Source organism: Rhinolophus hipposideros (assembly GCF_964194185.1).
Source record: "Rhinolophus hipposideros genome assembly, chromosome: 21".
Lineage (NCBI taxonomy): Eukaryota > Metazoa > Chordata > Mammalia > Chiroptera > Rhinolophidae > Rhinolophus > Rhinolophus hipposideros.
In genome coordinates, this window is record NC_138067.1 from 28,031,544 (window position 1) to 28,045,913 (window position 14,370).

A 14,370-nucleotide genomic window follows, 5' to 3' on the forward strand; every position below is an offset into this window, starting at 1 on the left:
CTGTTAGTGTCAACTCTATACATTGAGCCAAGTTTAGTGAGTTAAGCTTTATTTCTATTCTTATTAGGTACGTATAGGTTGCAGATACTTTATGCTGCCTACTCCGCCATTCTCACTGTCTTTTTTCTTGCTAGTTGGATCCTAATTTTTTCCTCAAATATTGGGTGGCCATGTGCTTTAGGGAAGTTGGGTTTCCCCTGGGCCTTGAGGGGAGGCAAATCTTGAAGAGTCTAAACCAGGTATTCTAATTATTGCCCTTCCAGTGATTGATTTAGAGATGAGCATGTGATGTAATGTTGGCCAATGAGAACTGAGCAGAGTCTTGGGGAGGCGGGTGCTTCTGGGTAAAATTTACATGTAGAAGGAAACACTTCTCCCTTGATTCTTGTTGTCTTTATATGGTGCCTAGAATTGCAGATGCCATCTCAGGGCCTTGAGGAGGGCCCTCGGGGACAAGCCAACCTGTTTATGTTGGTAAAGTAGAAAGCACCTGGGTCCTTCTTGATATTAGCGAATTACCAAGTGGACTCACACTGGACCTACTCTACCTCTGGACCTCTTGTTTCGTAATACAATAAAACTCATTATTTAAGCCAATTTTACTTGGCCTTCTCCTGTTTCCAACAGAAACATGCTAACTGGTGCAATGTAAAATTATGTAATTATAATTCTAGTTTCTTTGTGTTCTTTGATTGTAGTTGCCAGAATGAGCTGAAGTTTGAAGATTGCTCAATAGGACCAGGCATAGCATGGGCCTCTACACCCATGGTTCTACTTGCCAGTGACCACTATCTTGATAATTGTAAGTATTTAAATTTACATTAACCAGAGCTGTTCCTTTATACCTTGAGTTAGTATTTTAGATACAATTGTGTATACATTAAATTATAAAATTATTTATCTCATAGGGAGATAAACTTCTCTTAAACTCTTTGCATACCATCATTCTGGGGCACAGTGCACTTCAGGAGGCCAACCTGAATGGGGGATTACCTCAGTCAGTGCAAAGAATGCTGTAGAGCATTTGTTACATCAGAACAACCATCTCCTTTGAGCTGACATATTGTTTTCCTAACAAAAATGTTTAATTTAGATGCCTTAAAATTGACTTCCCTCCTTTTTTTATTTTGTCATGAGCACAGAATCATGCAATAGCAGCTGTAGATGAAGAAGACTGAACATATGTGAATTGGGATGAGTGTTGTGATAAATGAAACAGAAAATTAATTCAACATATATTTCAGATATATTTAAATTTTCTTCCATATGAATACTAGATATAGACGTTCACTGATTCATATAAATCACTAGGGTTACAGTTTATAGAAGCCTTATAAAATAAATGCCATTGGATGATGATCAAGTCTAGAGGGATATCGTACCCCCTTTAGAAAAATCTTCCTCAACTGATTTCATTCCTGAATAAGTTGCTTCGTTTTGCCATCTCTTTATGTGACTTTACCATGTATAGTTACAGACAGAACAGTTAGTCCCCTTTACTACGAAACTCTTCTTTGAATGTTGTGTTTTCATCAAGAGATTTGTCATTGGACCCATTGGGGACCAAGCCATGAATGTAGAGGATGGGGATCTCACTTAAGTGTGGCACTGTGTGGTCGGGTATTTCTATCAGTCGTTGAGGCAAAGCAAACTGGGAGTGACCTGAACAGATGGGGTCTGTGCAAAGAGATCCTTAGAAAAGTCCCCAGGTGAAGTCTGAACCCCTGGGCATCACTGTGTAGTGATTTCTTCTTCTCTTGGTAATAGACAGATTAATACACTGTGGTTATTGTTCATAATCAACGAACAAAATCCCCATTCCCTTTTCTGGCACACAGGCTACTACATATCTACATTGGGGAGGAAAATAAGAAATATCTGCATAAAGCTTAAGAAATACTTGTCTAAAGCTTGCTAATTTAGAACACCTGCCTGCCAGCCCTTTTTAGGAGGTATGTCTGTAGAGAGAGATTGGGGAAAAAATGTGTTCTTCAATGTGCCATATAAGGCAAAACAAAGGTGTGACTGAATGTTACTATGGGGTTTTCGATTTCTGCCCATAGACAAGTTATACCTTTTTCAAGACTTTGTCTACTTTTGCTGGAAAACCTTCCTCCAACTCAGTCCTTACAGAAACTCACCTGTAGGGGTGAATCTCCTTTTTACTCTCCACTTCCCTTCCTACCTGAGCAATACAAGCTTTGGATGATAAAAAAAATTTCACCTTTAGGCATAATGCTGGAAGCGATATGAATAATACTGAGATATTGTTTGGCATTGCATCTGATACGAAATAAAAAGCATGCGAGGTTCTTTGTTATGTCTCTATCTTTTGGCATCCTGAAATTTCCTCCCCACTAAGATAGAAAGAATTAAAGTACTAGTATAGTTTATGCTGGAAATGAGAGGCATCCCTAATTTTTGAGAATCCAATGACAGGCCCTAAAATCAGTATCCACAGACCCAGAGCCTCAGATTAGTGCTGGATCACTGCCTCCTTTGGGGAATAAGAATGTGAATATTTGTGGGAGCCAAGAGGTTTATGTAGCTACAGGAGGGAAGCTGGACTCTATATGCTTGACTGCTTTTATGCGTTTACGCAAAGTGAAATAATAAAGTTCTTTAGAAAATGTTAGTGTTTCTCATGTGTATTAAGGAGTGCCAAGAAAATTGTGTGTGTATGTGTGTGTGTGTGTGTGTGTGTGTGTGTGTGTGAGAGAGAGAGAGAGAGAGAGAGAGAGAGAGAGAGAGAGAGAGAGAGAGAGAGAGAGAGAGAGAGAAGTCCCAGGGGCAGAGCTCTGGTCACTTGGTCAGCCCCTCTGTCCTCGAAAAGAAACTCATTCAAGTGCTGAAAGCTTTCAAGTCCTGCATTTCATTTTAGTAAATGAGGTGAAATTCCAATGTAGTCACACAGCCCCATCTAATTATACTATAATAGATCACATTGGTTTTTACATTTCAGAGTATTCTTACATGTTTTGCAAGTGTTTTTGTCCAGTTTCTACCATATATTACAAGCTCTTTGCATGAACATGTCTTCTGTATTCATATTTTTTTGTATTCTTGCACATGACACACACAGCAAATCCTGATAACGTGCCAGTTTTAACCAATAGATAAGATAGTTCTTTAAAGGTTACAAAAAACTTTAGCAACTGGAAGCAGAATCAGTTTTAAGCTCTTTTCTTAAGAAATACATTTAGAGGATTATAAACATTTCAGTTGTTTTGGTAGCATTCTTCCTATGATTTCCTCTTCTTAAAGAAAGCAACAATAGACATAAGTTAATCACTTTAGTACTGTCATCATCTAATCTATTAAGCATATAATTGTTCAGTATACAGTTTTAAAAATACATCCCTGTCGACCATACCTTACTTCCTGGTTTGTTTTTCAGTATCTTTTCATTGTTACTACAAATGCCAGTTTTCCCAAGTTAGATGTAAAGGGCAGGACTGGAAGGCTGGGTCTTTGCGGTGTCAAGACTTGTCTTTCTCCTTGGCCTTTATTTGCCTTCTACCTCTAGAGGGCACACACTTGATTTACAATGACCATTTAATGGCAACCGTGAGGCACATAGTCTCAGAGAGAATGCAGGGACCCAAGGATGCAGCTGAAGGAAGAAGCAAACACACCAAAACAGATAGTTCTGCCTTATTTAATGAAGATCACAGATGGAAATACTTTTCTTTTTTTCCTGTGGACATGCTGGGTTTTTAGAACTGATGCTATTAATCAATCTATCCTAAAACAGAAACAGTTGCAAATATGTAATATAGAGTATCTGTGGAATAGAAAACAAACCTTTAACTAAGTCTGTTTTTTTTTGAAGTTGGAAAATGTTGCCAGCCTGTTTTTGATGTAATTGAAAATGTTTAGAAGCTTTCCTGAAGAGCTGATTAATATATCAAAATAAAAAAAAGGCAATTTTGAGTCTAATTTTGTTTGTTTACTATGTAATACAAGATTCTTGGCTTTGAAATTCTGCCATGCAGGGTGAAAAATGACTGTCAGTGTGAAACAAAGTAGTCTATTGAAAAGAACATTGTGTCTAATAGGGAACAGCTGAAACCAGCCCAACAAATGATAGATGGAATTACAATATCTTAATCAGTCTGAGTGGTTCCTATGGGCAAAATAAAGAGTCCAGATTTGACTATGGGTGGTGGTGGGGGTCTTTTGACCCACGCGTCTCTTGGTGCAAGAACCACAAGGTGGGGACTTGGTGGGGAGGCATTCTGGTCCAGGCTGAAAGAACCAGGAGAGTTTGGAACCCTGTAAATTACACAGATTGGAGCATCCTCTCAAGGGTGGAAATGATATCGTGAGGGAAGGGTTGGCATAGCTCCTGTAGAAGGGGCTGGAATTTCACTGTGCTCCAGGAAGCTTTTCCAAGGGCTTCTAGATTTTCTAAATCCAAATGAATTGAAATAGGTAATTATATTTTGGTACTTAGCTTTTGGAGGAAGAGACCATAGTTCAAAAAAAGTGCTGTGCTAGAAAAAAAAAAAAAACAACAAGTGAAATTTAACCAAGAGTTTCTGCTTATTTGGTTGAAACATAATTATCCCAAGAGAGAAAAATACCTGCCCTAGAGTGGTTTTGCATCTTCTTTTTTCCAGGGAAGTCCCAATTTCAAATATTTTTTCCATTATTTTAATCATTGACATCTCCTAGAAACTGAATATTATGGTGGTCAATAGCACTATATCTGCTGGACTGTCTTTCAAACCCAGAAGCAATGCTAAAGTCTTTTATGGGACCACAGGTCTTGGTTTAGGGTTCAGAAAATAAGGGCACTGTATATAGAAGTTGAGCTGAAAACAACAACAATGACACAAAATCAACTTTATTTCCCACCCTTTTAGGTAGATCTAAAGCATCTGTGCCAGGTTGTCATGCAGCCTCTGTTTGAATATCTCCTCCGACATAGCTCGGAAGGCATCTAATTATTATTAAGCTTTGCATCCTTAGCCAAATCTATTTCCTATAGCCTCACTCTTCAGGAACAACAGAGAATGTTCTCTTGTTTGGTTGTGATGGTCCTTCAGATATGCGGATGGTTAGTATATCATCCATCTATATACTGATGGATGTATATCAGTATACATCCTTCTCTCTTCTGGCTCAGACCATCTTTCCTCAAGCCCTTGAATCATTTTATGCCTAAAAAGATTTTCACTGTTCTAGGGGCCTTAATATTCTACTTTGGTTGTGGTTCTCCTGGTCTAGCTTCTGAAGACTAGAACTGGCTCCCCACCCCTCGTTTTTAAAAGTCTCTGAATGCAGTTTGACATCGTTTTAGTTCGTTTGATAGCCACATCTTAATGTTGTTCCTACTGAGCTTGGCTTGTGGTCAATTGATGCGTCTTGGCCTATTTAAATAAATGACTATTTTCCTCTTGCCTCCTCCTGCCATGTACCTGTGTATTTGATTCTTAAAATTGGCATATGACACTTTACTTTTATACCTAATATGTATGTTTTTTGAATTTTGACCTGCCATTCAAATCTGTCAAACTCTTCTAAAAATCTTGATTTTCATCTAATGTACTGGTTTTTCTATCAGCTGCAAATTTAAGTAGGTTTTCCATGTTTTTATAGGTGTCATTATAGTATTGTAAAAAAACAAAACAAAACATGCACTTTGCAGTGACACAGGTCTTGGTTTTTAATTCCAGCTTGTACGCTTGTTGTCTGATGTTGACATGTTTTTTAAACTCCCCAAACCCAGTTTACTCATAGTGAAAACGAAGATAATACTTTCTACCTTTTAGGTTTGTTGTGAGCATTCATAATAATATAAGTGCCTATTGCATAACAGAGGATGGTGATGGTAATAATAATAATAATAATAATAATAATAATGGTAAATGTTTTATTGATATGGACTCAGAATAAATTCTCTTATTTTCTTTCTGCTTATCTGGGTCAGAGTTAATATTTTGGATAGGACCAAGGATAGAGCCCTGGAGCCTCTAGAGACCATTCTCCAGGTTGACATACATTAAATAGACAATAACATTGAGCAATAAATATATACTGTGTACAACTATGTTTCAGCACTGTTCTAGTGGTTAGGGTCGTAGTGGTAAAAGACAGAAAAGTCTCTGCTGTCATGCTGCTGACAGTTCAAAGTGCAGGGCTACTGTGTAATGTGGGGACATCATTCATATAGATTTTGTTGGCTCTGTGAGAGGAGGAGACATACAGACAGACAGACGGAGAGACAGACAGATATGTACATGTATGTCTCACAGTGTGTATAATACAATAGTAGTAATAGATAGAGATAAGAGCTAGAATATGCAATATCAGATATTATACAGTATTGGAGAATAGCAAGAACTATGTAGAAAAACAAAACAAGGTACACAAAATATGATGGGGTCAAATGCTGTCTTACCTCAGATGGTTAGAGAAGCTCTCTCTAAGGAGGAAACAGTGGGGAGAATCCTGGTGACTTCTGCAACTCTCTTAAGGTTATGTTCAGAAGGATATCGGTTCATAAATTCAAGCGTTTTGGGAATGAGTTGTCAACCGGGCATTTATTCCCTGGTTAAAAAACTGTCCTACTTATCCATCAGGTCCCCCAAACAGTAAGAGACTTTGTAAATATACTTGCCCTAAATAATATAAACCACCGATGGACCTGAGTTTGTTTTGGGGTTTGGGGTAGGCACAGGATTTGTATTCCCTTGTCCATATGAAAGTTGTTCTCTGTCTGGTGTTCCCTTGAGTGAATGTTCATGGGATATAAAGCAAAGGGGACCCCGATGGGCCAGCCAGATCATTTGAATCAACCCTGGTGACCAATGGGGTGGCAGGAGCATCAGCCAGGTTGCCCTCATGTCCCTCACCATGTACACAATGTCCCCACTTTCATTAGTCCTGAAACCTGCAAAAAAGAGGTTTGCAGGATCTTTATTACTTTTCCCCAAATAATCTGTCCTGGTTCCAGGGATCCCCACTTCCTTTTCTAAGGGCATACAAAACATCTCTCTAATCATGTTAGAATATCACCATGTTTTGAAATCAAGCTTGTTAGTGTGTAGATCACAGAATACATTTTTCTCCCCACATTGAAAAATTAGAATACTATTTTTCTAGCTCCATTGCCCCAGTACCTTTTCTATTCTCCAGATCCCTTAAAGGTTACTGACAGTAACTCTTAGATTACATCTGCAAAGTCTCTCCATACTCTGGGATATAATTTGTTTAGGCCTGGAGACTTGAACTCATTTAACACAGTGAGATCGTCTCCAGCTATCACCTTACTTATCTCATACTTCAATTTCTTCTAAACTACATTTATTCAACCCTTCCGAGTTTCAAGATCATTCTCCTTGATAAAGAAGATAGAAATACAACAGAGGTAGAGATATATGACTTTCTTTTTATTTGTTAATGTTATATCATCTGCCCCAAGCAGTGAGTGTGCTTTTTAGGTTCATCTTTTTTACTTTGATTGTAGCTGATAAGGTGTGTGTGTGTGTGTGTGTGTGTGTGTGTGTGTGTTTCTGAGTTTGTGGATGAAAGGCTTCAGCATATTTCACTACAATACATTGAGGGATTAATCTTCCTATCATGTTCTTTCAGTTCAATAGGCTCATGCACATTTTCTGCACACAGTCATGTGTGGGGGCTCTGGAACCACACAGTCCAAGGGCAAATCCTGGCTGTTCCACTTCTTATAGCAGTGAGACCACGGACAGGTTAGTTAACCTCTCTGAACCTGAGTCACCTCAGCTGTAAAATGGAGGTAATAATGCTTACTTCCTAGAATTTGAGAGTAAATGATTTAATACATATAAAGGGCTTGGAATAATGTCTGGCACATAGTGAGTACTTATCATCACCACCATCATCTCTAGTGTATTCCTATTATCTTTCAAATATATTTTTAAAAGTCTGACCTCATTACAGAGATTCTGGGTCAGTCATAATTTGTCATGGTTAGGGCACATTCAGTCCAGTTCTTTCTATCTTGTATCTCTGTATTCAGTCCCAAACAATGAGCATTGATATAAATAATGGTGACATGAGGCTCTCAAAGATCATGACTCATCAAAGGAAGATTAAATTACATTTAGTGTGCTCATGTCTTTCCCAAAGTAAATGCATCCAATAAAGACGCTCATTTGAGTCTGGTTTGAAAGAAAAAAAAAAAAAAGACTTTCTTCTTCATCAGAGAATCCAGGTAACATATAGCCCTTTCCAAGTCTTCTGGCTTAATTTGAATGGTAAAGGAAAACTTATCTTGGTCCCAGATGAGGTCAAACAAATCTATAACACCTCCTGGGAATCTTAAAATATTGTTTCACAACAGTACGAAAAAGTAAACTTTCACCAAGGGAATCCTGAGCCCATCAGATCTTTGGACCGTATTAGGGCCTTTGGTGGAACATTTGATAGAATTTGATTGGTTGCTGTATGGTGAGAGAGAGAGAGAGAGAGAGAGAGAGAGAGAGAGAGAGAGAGAGAGAGAGAGATTGTGTGTGTGTGTGTTTCTGATGAACAATTCACCTGCCTTTATGTTTTCATGATGAATCTCTCTTGGCATAACTATCATCCCATTTCTGGCCTCCCCTGATTGGAGAAAAAACTAAACCTATTTCACACAGATCTTTCTTTCTTGGACCTCTCCTTTCTACAGGATACTGACATATTGGAAACTTGTAGAAGCAGTCAGTGCCTGGGTGGGGAAAGTCCTCCAGGAGTGAAATGATACTGTGACTGAAGGGTAAACCTGCCTAAGTGAGAAGCAGTATTAGCAAGTCCCTCTGTGCCCACACCTCCGGTCAAATCCTCAAATCAGCTTTATCAGTAATAATAATCAGTTGGTATTTTGATCTCTATTTGTCTTCTGTGTCTTATTTCTGAATTGATTCTTAACTTGAGAAGGGTACAGAGGAATATTATTTATTGATGCTCTCATTCTTCAAATGATACAAATAGTAAGAGTGAAGGTGAGCAATATTTATTAGCGTTTTCTTTATGTGTAACCAAGACAGTCTTTCGGTAATCTGTGCAAACATGACCTGATTGACCTCCTCCTGGGAAAACTGGCCCTTATTTCTATCTCTCATCATAGTCAAACAGATAAATCTAGAAACCTGTGATGAAAAAGGAGCTATTGGTTGCACCTAGACAGAGGGCACATCGAGATGGAGCTGACTGGAAAATGACTTTCAGGGCTGGGGTGGCAGGCTAACTTTTTTAGCATAGGACGTAGAGGAGAATCGCTGTCTTGGGGAAAAGGGAAAGTTTGAGCAGGATCAAGAGCAGAGGCCATGTAGATGCCCAGAAAGTAAGATTGGAAATTTCTTAAAATTGTTGTCTTGTACAACATTCCATGCAGTGATGAGATACATTTTAGTCCTCCCTGAACAAGTGCATACCAAGCTTAATCTTGCCAAGACAGAGAGAGCTAAAGAGTAGACTGGAGGGTAGGAAGAAAGTAAAAGGTGGCCTGGATGTACAGGGGCTGGGATATAGATATGAAGAACCCAATAAGTAGGAGCGGGATTAAAAACTTGTTAATGAGTATGATTCAAACAGATTGACCAGAAGAGAATACGCTGCATGTTCTAGGCAGGACAATCCAGGAGTGGAAGGAAATAAGCAGAGGAGAAATTAGAGTTCTCAAGGTGAAGAACCAAGGTTAACTCTGCTGAACCACAAAGTTAATGCCAGGCAAGCCTGAAGATAGTGACTATTCTTTGGGATTCCGATGGGAGATTGGTTTATTCAGGGGCCAGACACCAGAGCTGAATCTAAATCTAAAACGAAATATTTATTGATCAATTGCTATGTACCTATCACTGTGCCAGACACTGGCAAAAGAATGATGAGCCAGTTCAACCTAACTCTTGCTCTCATGAGGCTTACAGTCGAGTGGGAGGTAGAGCTATTTAAAAAGAAAAAGTTGCAAGTGCTAGGTGGTACAGGGTGCCATGGCAACGCAGAGGCTGTACCTGACCCAGTATCTGGGACATAGATCAGAGAAATTTTTCTGGAGGAAGTTTCATCTAAGTTGAGCCCTGAAGGACAAGTTGGAGTTAGGCAATCGAGGAAGAGCATTCCAGGCAAATTGAGTAGCCAAGGCCTGGTGGCTGTGAGAAAGAGCTTCAGAATTAAGCATTCAGAAACCTGCAAGTAGATCGACACCATACTCCAGGCGTCTTTTACAGGTAATCACTTTGCCTGAGGTTTGAGTCTGCAGAAAAAATGAAAATGGGAATTGGCAGGGTCACCTGGTGGAAAATGTCCCCTGGCATCTGTTCCTTGGGGTGCAAGGGATAGAGCAATAAAAAGTGGCACTGAGAGGGTCTCTAGGCGAGTGGAGTGGGTATTGTGAGATTCTCTGGGTACTGAGGCATTGGGCGGAGGGAAATCATGCTGCTAAGTCTAGAAGAAAAAAAGAAAAAGAATACCAAATAGGAAAGTGAACCTTGTGCAAGGCAAGGAAAAAAAAGACAATTTAGTTTCATATGTTACATTTTAATAATAGTCATTTGTAACTGCATAATGAAATTTGTGAACAAAAAGTTCATTTCCAGAAGAATAATCTCTAACTGATATGCAATGCCTCAGTAGGATTTGGCCAGGTTTTAATTTTAGTTTGAATAAATAATGTAAGATACTAGGCTGGGTGAGATAAAAGGAAATCTCTGTGCTTTCATCTCTCCATGATGGAAATAATAACTACTTTATTTCAAAACAAGTTTCCAATTAGTTTCTGTGAAATATTATTATCCCCTTTTCCCAGATACTGTAGCTCATTTTGAAACTTAATTTTGATAATACATAAACATTTCTGAAACTTACTCTGCAGTAATGGCAGTTATACTTTCGAGGAGGAATGCTGTTGGGCTTTAGCCATATGATTTGGGACTATTCTAAATAACAGTAGAAACAATAAAAGAGAATTAATCGAAATGTAGTCGCGTTTCATGGCTATTCATGGTCTGGCATGGACCTATCTTCACCCTAGAGTATAGATCAAAGCCACTTTCTCCAAAGTTGTTCGATGGACTTTTTTTTTTCTTCAAGACTAGGTCAGTTGTGTTTCACTTAAGGTTACGTATCATCTTGTCCGCATTTAAAGAGGTGATATGCTTTAAATAATTAATGTCCTCATTCAGTAAACACCACTGAGGACCACCTGTGCCCCAGGCCTTGGGCCAGATGTGGGGGTTTGTGTTGTGAATCAGGCAGGGGTGACCTTGACCTTGGAGGTGCTCACAGTCTAGGGGTACTTGAGAAAGTCTGAGGGCACTTTGGGGGAGAGGTTCCTCCACTCAAGTTTTCCCCCCTGAGGTCCTACAGAAATAAAGACAACACATTCTAATTTGTATTTTAAGTCAGGACCTGATGGTTATCTGTGAATCATTCCAGATGATAAACTGAGGCACTGTTACTCAGATTCGAACCGTTAGTAATATAGTGGTGATTTCAGTTGAAAGGTTGGTCCCTCGATGAGTTCTTCCCTCCCCAGGCCCCATAAGCTCACTTGTCTACAATTGCAGTGTATTGTTCGCTGTGTTTTTCTTCCTTCAGCACACAAAGGCAGACTGGTGATGCTATTTTTCAGATAAACAAAATAAGGCAGGAGAGTTAACCCAAGGTCACTTATCACTTTTATGGAGGAGCCCGAATCACAACTCCTACCCCTTGAGTTTCCAGATGGTTGCCTAGCTACCAAAGCCTCCCTTCTCTTCTACTGCACAGCAGCTGAGCAGGCACTTAATAATCATAATTGATAGTGCTGGCAAAAAGGGAGAGCCCAGAGTGATTCTGGGGAGTGTGGTTTCACATACCCAGTGGTTTTATTCTTCCTCTAGTCAACACTTTACACCCATTTGTTTTCGGTAGCACCCCTGTGTTGTCCACAACGCAGCTTTCTTTTCTACATGGATGAGTTCTCTTTTCTGTCTTTCTCAACTATTCTTTTTTTGGGGAAGCCAGTTGCTATTTACAGGTGTTACACATTAAAACAACAACAACAAGAACAACAAGAACATCTGTCCTAGGGCTTCTTAGAGAAGAGTCCCACCCTAGCATTTTTAAGAAATAGAATGCAATTCAGTGAAAGTTAAATACATTCCACCAGAAAGTAACATTTCTGCTTCTTAAAGTATGAGCTCCATCAGTTAATTGATTAATTATGTTAATAATATTTGAGCACCTCTTTGTCCCCAATACTAGTGGGAATAAAAAGATAAATTTGTTTATCCTTCCAATTATAATTTATGGAGTGCCTGGCACATACCAAATACCATGCTAACGCTGGGGATTCTGTAGTTTTCCTCACGTTCCTTGAAGTCCAGGGGGAGTTGGACAATCTGGAATGATCCCACAAGTAGGTAATTGAAACTTTCCTATGTGCCTCAGTGGAGAAGCACAAAGAGCTGTGAGCGCCCACCATGGTGGCTTTGACAGTCGGGGAAAGCTTCCCAGGGAAAGTGATGCTCAAGTTGAGTTCTGCTGAATAAGAAGAGAAAACTAGACAAAGAGGGGAGGAAAGAGCATTCCAGGCAGAGGAAACAACACGTTCAAAGGTCCTGCGGTGGGTGGGAACATGTGGAGTCCAGGGGCTATAAGACTGTATGGTTTGAAGGACATGAGAAAGTGAGCAGAAGCTGGAGAGAAGAAAAGAGGACCGAGGCCAGGCCATGCGTAGTATCAGACCCATGCAGAGCACTACCTCATTTCAGCCAACGCTGCAGTGGCCAGTGCCCTACCAGCTCCCACCAGCGCTGTGCTGACCTGATACAACGTGTGCCTGGGGCTTCGCTGGAGACCACTGGCAGTCATACGGGACAACACAGAAGTGCCAGGGAGTTATCATCACCAGAACAACTCTCATCCATTGGCAGATGAAAATAAATGGGTGAATGTTCTCCCCTTTGTCTCTGGGGATGATTCTGAAAGGCATTACTCACAGTCCCTCAGAAGTTCCCCCAGGGGTTGACCACAATTGTTCACAGTGGTCATTTCCTTTTCTCCTTCCCCGGTCCACTCACTTTCCCTAACCTATGTGTCATGCTCCCTGGGGTCACTTTGTAAATGAAACTATGTACAGGCAAGCTTTTGTGTCCTGCTGTTTTAGGGGAAGCCAGGTAAAAGCACCATGTTAAAAAGTTTGGAATTTTGTCTTTTTCTTAAAAACAATGGAAAATGATTGTTTTAAACATGATGGTGAAATCAGTACGGTAGCCCTTCAGAGACATGTTTTGGCTGCTGTGTGGAGAACAGGTTGGGGAAAGATAAGGATAGATGATGACAGAGCACTTAGCGGGCCGTAGGAGTCCAGGCAAACAGAGTCAGAATACAGTGGGAGCAATGAAGATGGAGAGAAATAGACAGATGTAAGAAATACTTAGGGCCTCTAATTGACAGCACTTGCTGACAGATTGCATATGGTAGGTGAGGGAGAAGGAGGTATTTGAAATGACTTCTAAGTATCCGACTTTCTTAGCTGGATGGACGATGACACTGTTCTCTGCATTGGGGACTTTTGGACATCAGGTGTAGGGAGGGAGTAAACGTTCTTTATGATCCAAGTGATAGAAAACCAAGTACAAACTGGTTTAGGTAAAAGGAGAATCAGTTGACTAACATAAATGAAAAAAAAAGGATAAATGGCTTTAGGCATGACTTATTTAGGGGCCAAACAATGTGACAAGGCTCAGTCTCTTGGCTCTGATTCTCTTGGATACCTTTGGCCACTTAGGGAAGCAAGATGACCACATACTCACACCACCCAGGAAGAAGGCTTTTCTCTCCAGGAGCCTCAGCTAGGGCATTGCTGTGGCTCCTTTGCTCTGACTGGATTACATGCCCACAGTCCAAGAGTCACCTTTCCCGGGGGGGATGTGATATAGGATTGGTTTAGGATAATCACCGCCTACCCCTAGAGTTGTGGGTAAGGGTGGGTCAGCCTCAGGGAGACCAGATAGGGCCAGAGTGTGAGGGGTGAAGGCCTGAAGGAAAGCAGGTACTGCTGCTGTAAGAAAGGGGAAATGGGTGCTGGGAGGGTAACCAAAAGTTCTCATTGCATGGGGTAAAGTCCTGAGTTTTGTTTTGAGTATGTGTTTGAGGTGCCTTTAGGATATTCAAGAGATGATGGATACCTGGGTGTAATCTCAGAGGAGAGTTCTGGGCTGAATACAGTTTGGGAGTAATTTGCATAAAGATAGTCATTGAAACTGAGGGATGGATAACATCAACTCGGGAGAGGAGTGAGTGCACTGAGAAAAGAATAGGACCAGGGACCAAGTTGAAGGACTCCAACACAGAGTTAGAAATCTTCTAGATAAAGGAGAATTAACCTGAAAATAGGAGTAGCCAGAGAGATGGCAAGAA